Source organism: Geotrypetes seraphini, chromosome 5 (assembly GCF_902459505.1).
Source record: "Geotrypetes seraphini chromosome 5, aGeoSer1.1, whole genome shotgun sequence".
NCBI lineage: Eukaryota > Metazoa > Chordata > Amphibia > Gymnophiona > Dermophiidae > Geotrypetes > Geotrypetes seraphini.
The window spans coordinates 240879409-240893787 of NC_047088.1; the positions used below are offsets into that span (position 1 = coordinate 240879409).

Consider the following 14379-nt stretch of genomic DNA (forward strand, 5'->3'; position numbering starts at 1 on the left):
TGAGGGGTACAGATAGACATAGAGATAGGTATGGGAAAGGCAGAGACACTTAGCAGGTCGTGGACCTGATGGGCCGCCGCGGGTGCGGGCTGCTGGGCGCGATGGACCTCTGGTCTGACCCGGCGGAGGCTACTCTTATGTTCTTATAAATTGGGAAATGAAAGATGTCTTCGTACCAAGGTTTCAGTAATCATCCATGATGACCTGTAAGCTTTTTGAACTATTTGTAACTTTCTATAGTGAAACGAATTGCTTTCTGAAATCAAATGGACTGTATGTGCCCCCCCCTTAACTTTTATACCGTTTTCACAATTTAATTCAGATATTTGTTACAGGGTTCATAGTCTTAAGAGCGCGAGACAGACCCGCGCCGACAAACGAGCGCCGACAATACAGCGCAAGACTTCAGCGCGCCGAAGAAAAACCTTCTTTTAAAGGGCTCCGACGGAGGGGTCTTGATGGGGAACCCCCCACTTTACTTAATAGTGATTGCGCTGGCGTTGGGGGTGGGTTTTGTGTAACCCCACATTATACTGTAAACCTAACTTTTTCTCTATTTTTTAGGGAAAAAGTTAAGTTTTAAGTATAATGTGGGGGGTTACACAAAACCCACCCCCAACGCCAGCGCAATCACTATTAAGTAAAGTGGGGGGTTCCCCCCACCCCCGTCAGAGCCCTTTAAAGGAAGGTTTTTTCTTCGGCGCGCTGAATTGTCGGCGCTCGTTTGTCGGCGCGCGTCTGTCTGGCGCGCTTAAGACCCGTCACCTTGTTACAGATAGGAGAGTACAGTACATAACGACATCCAGTTCATACTTTCCATGGGGACCCAAAGCAAATTCTACTTAGAATGATCATATGGAAGGTATGAACTGGATATCACAATGAGCTCTCCTGTGACAGCAATTTGAATTAAATAGGACATTAAGATCATCTCTAGTATGGTGTCATTGAGTATGAGAGAGACTGTATAAGAGGGAGTTCAAGTCTACAAAATTCTGAGGGGTATAGAATTGGTACAAGTGAATTTTTTTTTTTTTTTTTTTTTACTTCCATCAGAAATTAAAAAAAAGAAGGGACACTCAATGAAGTTGCAGGCAAATACTTTTAAAACATAAGAACATAAGATTTGACACTGCTGGATCAGACCAGTGATCCATCGTGCCCAGCAGTCCGCTCACGCGGCGGTGGCCCTTAGGTCAAAGACCAGTGTCCTATTTGAGTCTAGCCTTACTTGCGTATGTTCTGTTCCAGTAGGAACTTATCCAACCTTGTCTTGAATCCCTGAAGGGTGCTTTCCCCTATAACAGCCTCCGGAAGAGCGTTCCAGGTTTCTACCACTCTCTGAGTGAAGAAGAACTTCCTTACGTTTGTATGGAATCTTTTCCCTTCTAACTTTAGCGAGTGCCCTCTCGTTCTCTTCACCTTGGAGAGGGTGAACAATTTCTCTTTGTCTACTAAGTCAGTTCCTTTCAATATCTTGAATGTTTTGATCATGTCCCCTCTCAGTCTTCTCTTTCAAGGGAGAAGAGGCCCAGTTTCTCTAGTCTCTCGTTGTATGGCAACTCCTCCAGTCCCTTAACCATTTTCATCGTTCTTCTCTGGACCCTTTCGAGTAGTACTATGTCCTTTTTCATGTTCAGCGACCGGTGTTGAACACAGTATTCCAGGTGGGGGTGTACTATGGCCCGGTATAACGGCATGATAACCTTTTTCAGATCTGTGTGTGATCCCCTTCTCAATCTTTCCTAGTTAAGCTCTGGAATTCACTGCCAGAGGATGTGGTAAACGTGGTTAATGTAGATCGGTTTTAAAAAAAAAAAAAAGGCTTGGACAAGTTCCTGGAGGAAAAGTCCATAGTTTGCTATTGAGACAGACATGGGGGAAGCCTCTGCTTGCCCTGGGATCAGTAACATGGATTGTTGCTACTATATAGGATTTTGCCAGGTACTTGTGACCTGGATTGGCCACTGGAAGCAGGATACTGGGCTAGATGGACCATTGGCCTGACCCAGTATGACTATTCTAATGTACATATGAAATCCAAACTAACCCCCTCTTCTATGAAACTGCGCTAGCGCTTTTAGCACGGGGAGCCAAGCTGAATGGCCTGCACTGCTCCCGATGCTCATTGAGTTCCTATGAGCGTCGGGAGCAGCGTGGGCCATCCAGCACGGCTCTCTGCACTAAAACCGCTAGCGCAGTTTAGTAGAAGAGGTCCTAAGATTTAGAGGTATATAAAGACAGTCCTTTCTTTGCCTAGTTAGCTATGCAAGTGCTGGAAGTGAATATCATCCGATACCCGAATAACATTCTGTGCCGCAACTGACCCGGATGTTGAGTGCTGGCACCCAGAAAAGTCCCCGGCATGGAGTATCCAGGTTTTTTGGTTTTATTTTATTTATAACCCGCCTTTCCCAAGGCAGCTCACAATGTAAACATACACAATAAAAAAATACATAAAATGCATATAAAAACACAAACAAATAAGTGACCAGTACAAATGCCTTAATGTCCATATTTCATGTTACAGAATAGATTTATTTTCAATAACTTCTTAAAAACATCAAAATTACCTTACTTTCTAATGTACAAGGGTCATTTCATAAATAATACACACTATTTTTTTTAAATTTACATGTTGTTTTTTTTTTTCAAATATTTCTTTACAATCCTTCAATATAGTCTCCCTGCTTTGCAATGACAGAGTCCCAACGTCCGAGAAGCTTCATTATTCCATCCATGACACCGTTTTGTTCAGTTGCCGAATGGCTCAGGTACCGACGGAAGAAAGCTCTTTCAGAGATGCAAAACACTGTCCACGCATAGGTTGTTTCAACTTTGGAAAAAGGTCGAAGTCTGTTGAACTCATGTCTGAACTGTAGGGCACATGAGGTAACACCTCCCAACTGTGTTTGCATAGATTTTCAATGACGAGTGGAGAGCTTCATCTTCCCCACCACCCAAAAAAATTTGATGAGCTCAATCAAAAGTCAAACAAATGATGATTTTTGCTTATGATCATGAAGGCCTCATCATTACAGACAAAGTTCCATGTGGAAGAAGTGTCACAGCAGTGTATTATCTTGAATTTTTTGCAAAAAAATGCACAAAGCCCGACCTCAGTTGCTCTTGGTTGGGCCACTCATTCTTCAGGACAACGCTCACCCGCACATAGGGAATGTCATCGTTGAAAAACTATGCAAATACGGCTGGGAGGTGTTACCTCATGCTCCCTACAGTCCAGACATGAGACCACCAAAGGTTTCTTCCGCCGGTACCCGAGCCATTCGGCAACTGAACTAAAATGGTATCTTGGATGGAATAATGAAGCTTCCCGGACGTTGGGATTCTGTCATTGCAAAGCAGGGAGACAATATTGAAGGATTGTAAAGAAATACTGGAAAAAATAAAATAAAACATGTACATTTAAAAAAATAGTGTGCATTTTTTATGAAATGACCCCCGTACAAAGGTAGCCGATTCCATTCCTGGGGGACCCCTGCAGGAAAACATGCTTACACGTGAGGTATTCAGTCTCAAGTCCCTTATGTGTGGCACAAGCAAGTCACCTTGATGGACACAACGTAACTTGGATAATGGGACATAAGCCTGAATAAGAGATTCAGATCAATACTGGTTGAATATTAAATGGATATTTTTTCATGTTCCTGGAAAACAAGGGGTTAATTGGGCGATTCATTTGTTAATTTGTCTTTTGACTTTGAATTATTTACTATCATTGCATTTCATGGCGCTATTTGACTTATTTTTATTGTGTGTATTGTATTGGAGATTTTTTTTTATAAGCATCTTGAGCTCTAAAGGGTGAAACAGATTGAAATGTTATGTTACGTTAAATTAAATTGTAATACCTTTTGGACCATTGAATTTCATTTAAACATCTGCCACGGATAAGAGAATTCGGTGATCCCTGACTCATGCTTTTCATGGGTTCTCTACCAACCCTAGCTTCGAACTGCTGTTTATTTCCTTATCATAGTTTTTAATAAAAGAAAAAAGGTAAATTCAATTTAGCTGTATTCCTAGATAAGTCAGATCATGCAGTATTGTGATATGTGTGACAATGTCTATCTAATATAGTATGTGATATAGCATTATGCTGTACAAGATTGCTTTTTCTTGAGGGAAGAAGGTACTTGAAATCTCTGGGATGTAATGGTAATAGTGCATTGCAAGGATAATGAGTAACATAGTAACATAGTAGATGACGGCAGATAAAGACCCGAATGGTCCATCCAGTCTGTCCAACCTGATTCAATTTAAATTTTTTATTTTATTTTATTTTTTGTAATTTTTCTTCTTAGCTATTTCTGGGCAAGAATCCAAAGCTTTACCCGGTACTATGCTTGGGTTCCAACTGCCAAAATCTCTGTTAAGACTTACTCCAGCCCATCTACACCCTCCCAGCCATTGAAGCCCTCCCCTGCCCATCCTCCAACAAACGGCCATACACAGACCGTGCAAGTCTGCCCAGTAACTGGCCTAGTTCAATATTTAATATTATTTTCTGATTCTAAATCTTCTGTGTTCATCCCACGCTTCTTTGAACTCAGTCACAGTTTTACTCTCCACCACCTCTCTCGGGAGCGCATTCCAGGTATCCACTACCCTCTCCGTAAAGTAGAATTTCCTAACATTGCCCCTGAATCTACCACCCCTCAACCTCAAATTATGTCCTCTGGTTTTACCATTTTCCTTTCTCTGGAAAAGATTTTGTTCTACGTTAATACCCTTCAAGTATTTGAACGTCTGAATCATATCTCCCCTGTCTCTCCTTTCCTCTAGGGTATACATATTCAGGGCTTCCAGTCTCTCTTCATACATCTTCTGGCGCAAGCCTCCTATCATTTTTGTCGCCCTCCTCTGGACCGCCTCAAGTCTTCTTACGTCTTTCGCCAGATACGGTCTCCAAAACTGAACGCAATACTCCAAGTGGGGCCTCACCAATGACCTGTACAGGGGCATCAACACCTTCTTCCTTCTACTGACTACGCCTCTCTTTATACAGCCCAGCATCCTTCTGGCAGCAGCCACTGCCTTGTCACACTGTTTTTTCGCCTTTAGATCTTCGGACACTATCACCCCAAGGTCCCTCTCCCCGTCCGTGCATATCAGCTTCTCTCCTCCCAGCATATACAGTTCCTTCCTATTATTAATCCCCAAATGCATTACTCTGCATTTCTTTGCATTGAATTTTAGTTGCCAGGCATTAGACCATTCCTCTAACTTTTGCAGATCCTTTTTCATATTTTCCACTCCCTCTTCGGTGTCTACTCTGTTACAAATCTTGGTATCATCTGCAAAAAGGCACACTTTTCCTTCTAACCCTTCAGCAATGTCACTCACATACATATTGAATAGAATTGGCCCCAGCACCGAACCCTGAGGGACTCCACTAGTCACCTTTCCTTCCTTCGAGCGACTTCCATTAACCACCACCCTCTGGCATCTGTCCGACAGCCAGTTTCTGACCCAGTTCACCACTTTGGGTCCTAACTTCAGCCCTTCAAGTTTGTTCAACAGCCTCCTATGAGGAACTGTATCAAAGGCTTTGCTGAAATCCAAGTAAATTACATCTAGCATATGTCCTCGATCCAGCTCTCTGGTCACCCAATCAAAAAATTCAATCAGGTTCGTTTGGCACGATTTACCTTTTGTAAAGCCATGTTGCCTCGGATCCTGTAACCCATTAGATTCAAGGAAGTACACTATCCTTTCTTTCAGCAACACTTCCATTATTTTTCCAACAACTGAAGTGAGGCTCACCGGCCTGTAGTTTCCTGCTTCATCCCTGTGACCACTTTTATGAATAGGGACCACATCCGCTCTCCTCCAATCCCCAGGAATCACTCCTTTCTCCAGAGATTTGTTGACCAAGTCTTTAATAGGACTTGCCAGAACCTCTCTGAGCTCCCTTAGTATCCTGGGATGGATCCCGTCTGGTCCCATCGCTTTGTCCACCTTCAGTTTTTCAAGTTGCTCATAAACACCCTCCTCCATGAACGGCGCAGAATCTACTCCATTTTCTTGTGTAACTTTGCCAGACAATCTCGGTCCTTCTCCAGGATTTTCTTCTGTGAACACAGAACAGAAGTATTTGTTTAGCACATTTGCTTTCTCCTCATCACTCTCCACATATTTGTTCCCAGCATCTTTTAGCCTAGCAATTCCATTTTTTATCTTCCTCCTTTCACTAATATATCTGAAAAAATTTTTATCTCCCTTTTTTACATTTTTAGCCATTTGTTCTTCCGCCTGTGCCTTCGCCAAACGTATCTCTCTCTTGGCTTCTTTCAGTTTCACCCTGTAGTCCTTTCTGCTCTCCTCTTCTTGGGTTTTTTTATATTTCATGAACGCCAACTCTTACGCCTTTATTTTCTCAGCCACTAGGTTGGAGAACCATATCGGCTTCCTTTTTCTCTTGTTTTTATTGATTTTCTTCACATAAAGGTCCGTAGCCATTTTTATCGCTCTTTTCAGCTTAGACCACTGTCTTTCCACTTCTCTTATGTCCTCCCATCCTAACAGCTCTTTCTTCAGGTACTTTCCCATTGCATTAATGTCCGTACTTTTGAAATCTAGGACTTTACGTATCGTGCGGCCGCTCTCCACTTTAGCCGTTATATCAAACCAAACCGTTTGATGATCGCTACTACCCAGGTGAGCACCCACTCGAACATTAGAGATACTCTCTCCATTTGTGAGGACCAGATCCAATATCGCTTTTTCCCTTGTGGGTTCCGTCACCATTTGTCTGAGCAGAGCCTCTTGAAAGGCATCCACAATCTCCCTACTTCTTTCCGATTCCGCAGAAGGAACATTCCAGTCCGCATCCGGCAGGTTGAAATCTCCCAACAGCAGAACCTCCTCTTTCCTTCCAAACTTTTGGATATCCACTATCAGATCCTTATCAATTTGCTGCGATTGAGTTGGAGGTCTGTAGACTACACCCACGTAGAGAGAAGTTCCATCTTCTCTTTTCAGAGCAATCCATATCGCTTCTTCCTCTCCCCAGGTCCCTTGCATTTCGGTCGCTTGGATATTGATCTTTACATAGAGAGCTACTCCTCCATCTTTATGACCATCTCTGTCCTTCCTAAAAAGATTATATCCCGGTATGTTTGCATCCCATCCATGTGATTCACTGAACCATGTCTCTGTGATAGCAACAATATCTAGATCTGCCTCTAATATCAGGGCTTGCAGATCATGAACTTTGTTGCTTAGACTGCGAGCATTTGTGGTCATCGCTTTCCAGCTATTTTTCAGTGATAATCTCCTTTTTCGTATGGATTTTTGTGTCGTTTCACTTTCCGTTGCAATACTAAGAAATGAGTTGCTGATATTGCTTATGTTGCAGCCTTTACTACTATCACATCTTTTATTTTGCCGGGGGTGGTCTCTATAATTGTCCTTCGTACATACACCACCCCCACCTTCTAGTTTAAATGCCTAGAAAAATATTGTCTAAATTTCTCTGCAAGGTTTCTTTTTCCTGATGTAGTAATATGTAGCCCATCAGTGCAATATAGCTTCTTGTCCTTCCATGTATTTCCCCATCCTCCTATGTACCTGAAGCCTTCTTGATGACACCAGGCTCTGAGCCATCTATTAAAGTCCTCTGTGTTTTTCACTATTTGCTCTCCCTTTCCATATGCAGGCAGTATTTCAGAAAAAGCTAAAGTCTTTACAAAAGGTTTCACGCCCTCACCAAGCTCCCGAAAAGCTTTCTGTGCTGCAAGTGTGGAGTTGTTGGCCAGGTCATTTGTTCCCAGATGGATAACAACATCAGTGTTAAAATCCTTAGTTTCTTCCTTAATTATAGTCAGTATTTGCCTGGAACTCCTGGTAGCTGAGGATCCTGGAAGACATTTCACTATTTTGGTCTCCTCGCCCTGTGTTCCAAGGTTAATGCCTCTGATGATGGAATCCCCCAACAGTAATAGTTTTCTGTTTTTGGCTTTTTTATTTGTACTTAGGGTGCTCTTGTTCTCTTGAGTTTCCTTCATTGGTTCCAGTCCCACCTCCCTTCTGTTTTCCTGAGTATCGCAGTGCACTAGTGGAGCGAAGGAATTCTGTAGAGGTAATATTAGTGAAGGTGGATGTTTCTGTGTTACATGTCGCAGTCTTCCTGAGCCTACTGTGACCCATTTATTCCTGGGCTGTTTTATTCTTTGAGGTAGAGGTGGTAAGTTGGTATGATTTTGTGGAGTGATGGAAGCTGCTTTAATTGTATTCAATTCCTGTTTAAGTTTGCAGAGCTCCTCCTTAATACTGGCAAGTTGAAGACAGATGGGGCAAGCCTTAAGCCTCCAAATAGTATGTCTTGGAATTATGAGGGTTTTTAAAGTTGTCCTGCCTTTAGATGATATTGAGAATTTTGAAAGACATAAGAATATAAGAATAGCCATACTGGATCAGACCAGTGGCCCACCTAATCTAGTATCCTGTGTCCACTGTGGCTAATCCAGGTCACAAGTACCTGACAAAATCTCAGATAGTACCAACATTCCATGCTACCAAACCCAGGACAAGCATTGACTCCACCCATGTCTGTCTCGATAGCAGATTATGGATGTTTCCTCCATGAACTTGCCGAACCCTTTTTTCAAACCCAGCTACTTTAACCGCAATGGGATACAGAGCTTAACTATTCTCTGAGTGAAAATAATAAATATTTCCTCCTATTGGTTTTAAAAGTATTACCCTGTAACTTCAAGTATCCCCTAGTCTTTGTAAATTTTGATGGAGTAAAAATTTGATTCACTTGTACCCTTTCTATATAGTTCAGAATTTTATAGACTTCAATCATATCTCCCCTCAGCCATCTCTTTTCCAAGCTAAAGAGCCCTAACTTCTAGTACTTCCTCATATGAGAGGAGTTCCATCCCCTTTATCATCTTGGTTGCTCTTCTTTGAGCCTTTTCTAATTTCACTGTATCTTTTTTGAGATACAGTGACCAGAACTGAACATAGTACTCAAGGAGCGATACAGAGGCATTATAATATTCTTATTCTTATTTTCCATTCCTTTTCTAATAATTCCTAGCATTTTGTACTTTACATCTTATACTTATAAAAAAAAAAATCTACTGTCCTCAAACCATTATGAGAAACAGTAGTTTTACGGTGCAATTTTTAAATGCATGAAAATCGCAGCATGGTCATGCTAAGAAGTCTAATTTAAAAATAATCTCATTCTATTCAGCATATAAATATAGATAGTAACAACAAATAAAACTGTAAAATTTCACATTGAAATTCCAAGTGGTTGCAGGGAAAACAGCAAAACAAAAAATAAAAAAAAATCTAGGGGATTACTTTTTTTTTGACTTAACCCTGTAGGCTGCTGGCCATTATGTCCACATACTCCAGTGGACTAGCGTGGCATTCACAAGACTCTGCTCCCAGAAAACCAAATCAAATATTCATTCGGATATCCCTATCTCTGGGCTGCGATAGAACTTGATTTTATTTTTTTTTTTTTATGGAAAAGAAATTTAAATCTGAACTACAAACCCCCCTGATGTGAAATGAATTTTAATTCCTCCATCTCTGTTCAATGTTTAGCATCGCAGCATAGGTAGTTTTCCCGGTCTCAAATGTTCCACGGTGCAGCGTGTGATGGGATGATGAAGACAGAGAATTAAAAAGTGTATATTTCTTAAAAATCAACTCTATGCTTGCAAACTATTATATAAATGAAATTTCATAGACTGTAATGGAATGGCATTTTAAAAGCATATTACTTTTGTTGGACCTACACATTTGCATTTAAATTGTGACTTCTACTCAGAGACCACTCTTTTTAGCTATATAGATACTGGTTCTGGACCTTCATTCTTCCTCTCTTCTCTAGCCCTCGTGGCAAACTTAATCAGAGAGTAGCTTAAAGGCTGACTAGAAAAGATATTTCGCTGGTATGGGATGAGGAAGAAAATGACATAGTTCAGCAGAGTGCAGATTACTTTCACTGTTCTGTCCTTTTTAATCAATATACTTTTCCGGACCTAAATATCAGGCTTGTATGCATAGATATAAGCCTAGAGGCCATACTGTAACATTGGAGCAAACATTTACATGTGTGTTCTATGCCAATTATCACATACCAGTGGTGAAACCTTGGGGGGGGGGGTTGTTAACGCTTCCTCACTTTCAGCTCAAGCCCCTCTGCTTTAGTGGCTGACGGGAATGCCAAGCCCTTCTAGCTGCGAAGGTCTCCTGCGAGAGATCCGCTTGCGCAGTCTGAATAGCGCTTAAGTCAGCGGGCACGCTTCATCCACTGATGGCCAGCTCCCACGCAGCGACTGAACTGAACATGCGCAGGAGTGTTATCGTCGGAGGTTGAAGTGCACCCCTTAATTCAGCACTGAACTGGCAGCATGCGTGGAGATTCGTGCAGGAGACCTCTTCAGCTGGAGGGGCTTAGGCATCCCACACCGTGGCGGCAGTGGCTTCTTCAGTCCACCTTTGGGCCCCCACCCCCCAAGAAACGGGCATATGGATATGCCCCTGGTACGTACATGCCAATATATTACCTAAGTAAACATAGAAACATAGAAATAGACGGCAGATAAGGGCCACGGCCCATCAAGTCTGCCCACCCCAAAGATCCTCCCTATCTATCTTTGCAGATAGATCCCACATGTCGATCTCATTTGGCCTTAAAATCAGGCACGCTGCTGGCCTCAATAACCTGAAGTGGAAGACTATTCCAGCGATCAACCACCCTTTCAGTGAAGAAGAACTTCCTGGTGTCACCGTGCAGTTTCCCGCCCCTGATTTTCCACGGATGCCCTCTTGTTGCCGCGGGACCCTTGAAAAAGAAGATATCTTCTTCCACCTCGATGCGGCCCGTGAGATACTTGAATGTCTCGATCATATCTCCCCTCTCTCTACGTTCCTCGAGTGAGTAGAGCTGTAACTTCCCTAGCCGCTCCTCGTATGGGAGATCCTTGAGTCCTGAGACCATCCAAGTATTATTGTAGAAATACACGCACATCTTGGGTAGCATGTGTTTACAAGGCAGTGAACACAGGGGAGTAAGTAGGGCTCCAACTTTCACATTTTACTTAAGAGTGTATCTCTGGCACTTAGTTGCAAGCATTTATACCTGCTCTGTAACGAGTAGAAACGCTCAAACCTAGGGTTACCAGACAGCTGGGGAAACCCGGACATGTCCTCTTTTTAAGAGGACTGTTCAGGCACCCAGGTGGATTTTCCAAAACCCAGCATTTGTCCAGGTTTTGGGAAGCCCCAATGAGCTCCGGCCACATCCGGAGGGCCTCTGAGCGTGTGCAGATGACGTCACACGTATCCAAGCGTGCTCCAGGCCCTATAGACGTGGCTGGAGCTCATCGCAAAGAGAGGAAGCTTTCTGGGGGGCGGCGGGTCTTGAGGCAGAACTAGGCGAGGCTGGAGGCAGAGCCAGATGGGGCTGGAGCAGAATAGGGCGGGGCTTGAGGCGGAACAGGGTGGGTTATGTGTCCTCCTGCCGGTACCCCCACAACATCCTCGGCAGGAGAGATGCCCATTTCCTCCTGCCGGCACCCCTCTGAACCCCTACCCCCACCTCCTAAAGTCCCAAAGCCCACCCAGACACCCCCCCTGTACTTTTAACAGGAAGGCCGGCCAGATATTCCGTATTTGCTACTTGCCTCGTCCAGTCTCTTTTCTCTCTTTTAACAGAAATTTAGCAGCATAACATGTGTTTCCCCTTCCTTGTTCCTTATATGTTTCTTTTCTTAACTTTATTGTAGTTCTTTTCCCCTTTCCATGTATAATCTGTATGGTTTATCCTTAGTTTGAAGATATCTGTGTTTTAAACTAATGTACCCCTTATTTTTATTAATATTGTACTTTCACCTAGAATTTTGATAGGTGTGTAATAGAGAATGACACGGTGACAAAATTCATCACCGTTCCCGTCCCCGCAGATAACCGTGGGAAACCATCTTCATGTCATTATTTAAGGAGAGAGGGAAGAATCAGAGTATGAATGGCCACAACCACTGACCCTCAAGCTTTGCTTTGAAGAATGCCGGTGTAGAAGGATTGAAGTTGAAACAGACACTACAGAATGACAGTCTCTGGTATCCAGAGCAGATATTGTGATGTCATAATGCCTCATTCCACCAGTGCCTAAGAACCAATCACATCAGTGATGTCACAATGGCTTCATTATCCTTGGCTCACATAAGAATCAGAGTATGAATGGGCACAACCTCTGACCCGCAAGCTTTGCTTTGAAGAATGCCGGTGTAGAAGGATTGAAGTTGAAACAGACACTACAGAATGACAGTCTCTGGTATCCAGAGCAGATATTGTGATGTCATAATGCCTCATTCCACCAGTGCCTAAGAACCAATCACATCAGTGATGTCACAATGGCTTCATTATCCTTGGCTCACATAAGAATCAGAGTATGAATGGGCACAACCTCTGACCCGCAAGCTTTGCTTTGAAGAATGCCGGTGTAGAAGGACTGAGGTTGAGACAGACACTACAGAATGACAGTCTCTGGTATCCAGAGCAGATATTGTGATGTCATAATGCCTCATTCCACCAGTGCCTAAGAACCAATCACATCAGTGATGTCACAATGGCTTCATTATCCTTGGCTCACATAAGAATCAGAGTATGAATGGGCACAACCTCTGACCCGCAAGCTTTGCTTTGAAGAATGCCGGTGTAGAAGGACTGAGGTTGAGACAGACACTACAGAATGACAGTCTCTGGTATCCAGAGCAGATCTTGTGATGTCATAATGCTTCATTCCACCAGTGTCTAAGAACCAATTACATCAGTGATATCACAATGGCTTCATTATCCTTGGCTCACATAAGCACAGCCACTGACCCGCAAGCTTTGCTTTGAAGAATGCTGGTGTAGAAGGACTGACGTTGAAATAGACACTAGAAAATGACATGGGATTATTTCCCGCGGTTATCTGCGGGGACGGGAACGGTGATGAATTTTGTCACCGTGTCATTCTCTAGTGTGTAATCACATTTTAAATAAACTATGAAACTGCTCCCTCTGGCCAGCAGACCTGCCTCTTCATAAAGGCAAGCCTTCTCCTTCCCGGTGCATCCTAAGAGGCATCAGGGTGGGGGGCTAAGGCTTTGACTGGCCCAGGCGCCTAAGGCTCCTCCCATGCCATGATCAGCTAAACAGCAACGCGATTCTCTAAACAGTGACTCGGACGCCAGTTAGAGAATCGGGGCGGTTAGGCATTCTGTGTAAGATGCCCCTGTGTGATTCTCAAAAACCGCTTAGGCAGCTGCTGTGACCGGGCGTCCTATACGGAATCAGGCCCCAAGTGTTTATTTCAGTAGGATTTAGCACAATGAGCAACGGATTATTTGCAACTCTAGTCGCTGCATCTCAAAAAAAACCCAACAAACTATAGCAGAATTAGAAAAGGTACAGAGAAAGGCGACAAAAATGATAAAAGGGACGGTTCAGGGGAGCTATGATAAGAGGTCTATAAAATACTGAGTGGAGTGCAATGGGTAGATGTGAATCGCTTGTTTACTTAAAAAAAAAATATAGTGAAACCTTGGTTTGTGAGCATAATTCGTTCCAGAAGCATTGCTTGTACAGTGGTGCCTCACACAACGAACTTAATTGGTTCCAGGAGCAAGTTTGTTATGCGAAAAAGTTTCGTTATGTGAAACGCGTTTTTCCCATAACAATACATGTTAAAAAAATAATTCGTTCTGCAGCATAAATATGCTAAGATGACATAAAAAAAGATAAATTTTTTTGTTATTATTTTTATTTAGATACATCTAAAACATAATTGTTTTTTAAAACAACACACATTTTTTAAATTTAAAGACAGACTAAGTAGAGTCTAATTTTACAGTGAGAGAGGGCAGAGTCTCAGCGGCAAAAACTGGGACTTAACTGTTCATTTTTTTTTTTTTTCTAGCATCGGGGAAGCGGCGAGAGTAGCTCCGCCCCCCCCAACGCATCAGCAGTAGGCGCCGGGCCCCTGCGAGCCGACGGTCCGCCACTGCACAGGGAGCCAGGCGGAGAGAGGGCAGTTAAGCGCAGTGCCTGCGCGGAAGGATGCAGCTCGGGCGACTTCGTTGTGTGAAACGAAGTTCGTTGTAGGAAGCAAGACATGAAGTTCGCTGTGCGAGGCGTTCGTTATGCGAGGCACCACTGTAATCCAAAGCACTCGTATATCAAAGCAAATTTCCCCATAGGAAATAATGGAAACTCAGACTATTTGTTCCACAACCCAAAAACTTTAATAGAAAATACACTACGTACTTGTATTTCTTTTCTTTTCTTTTTTTTTATTAATCTTTATTCATTTTTAAAACTCATAATAAGTGTAACATAAAA

At 42.9% G+C, this 14379-nt stretch overlaps 1 protein-coding gene across 2 annotated transcripts in view; it reads left to right on the forward strand.

Annotated features, from left to right (window-relative positions):
- Positions 1–14379, forward strand: part of DPP10 (dipeptidyl peptidase like 10) — a 709461-nt gene that overhangs the window by 147516 nt on the left and 547566 nt on the right. The gene's annotated exons all lie outside the window — the stretch shown is intronic.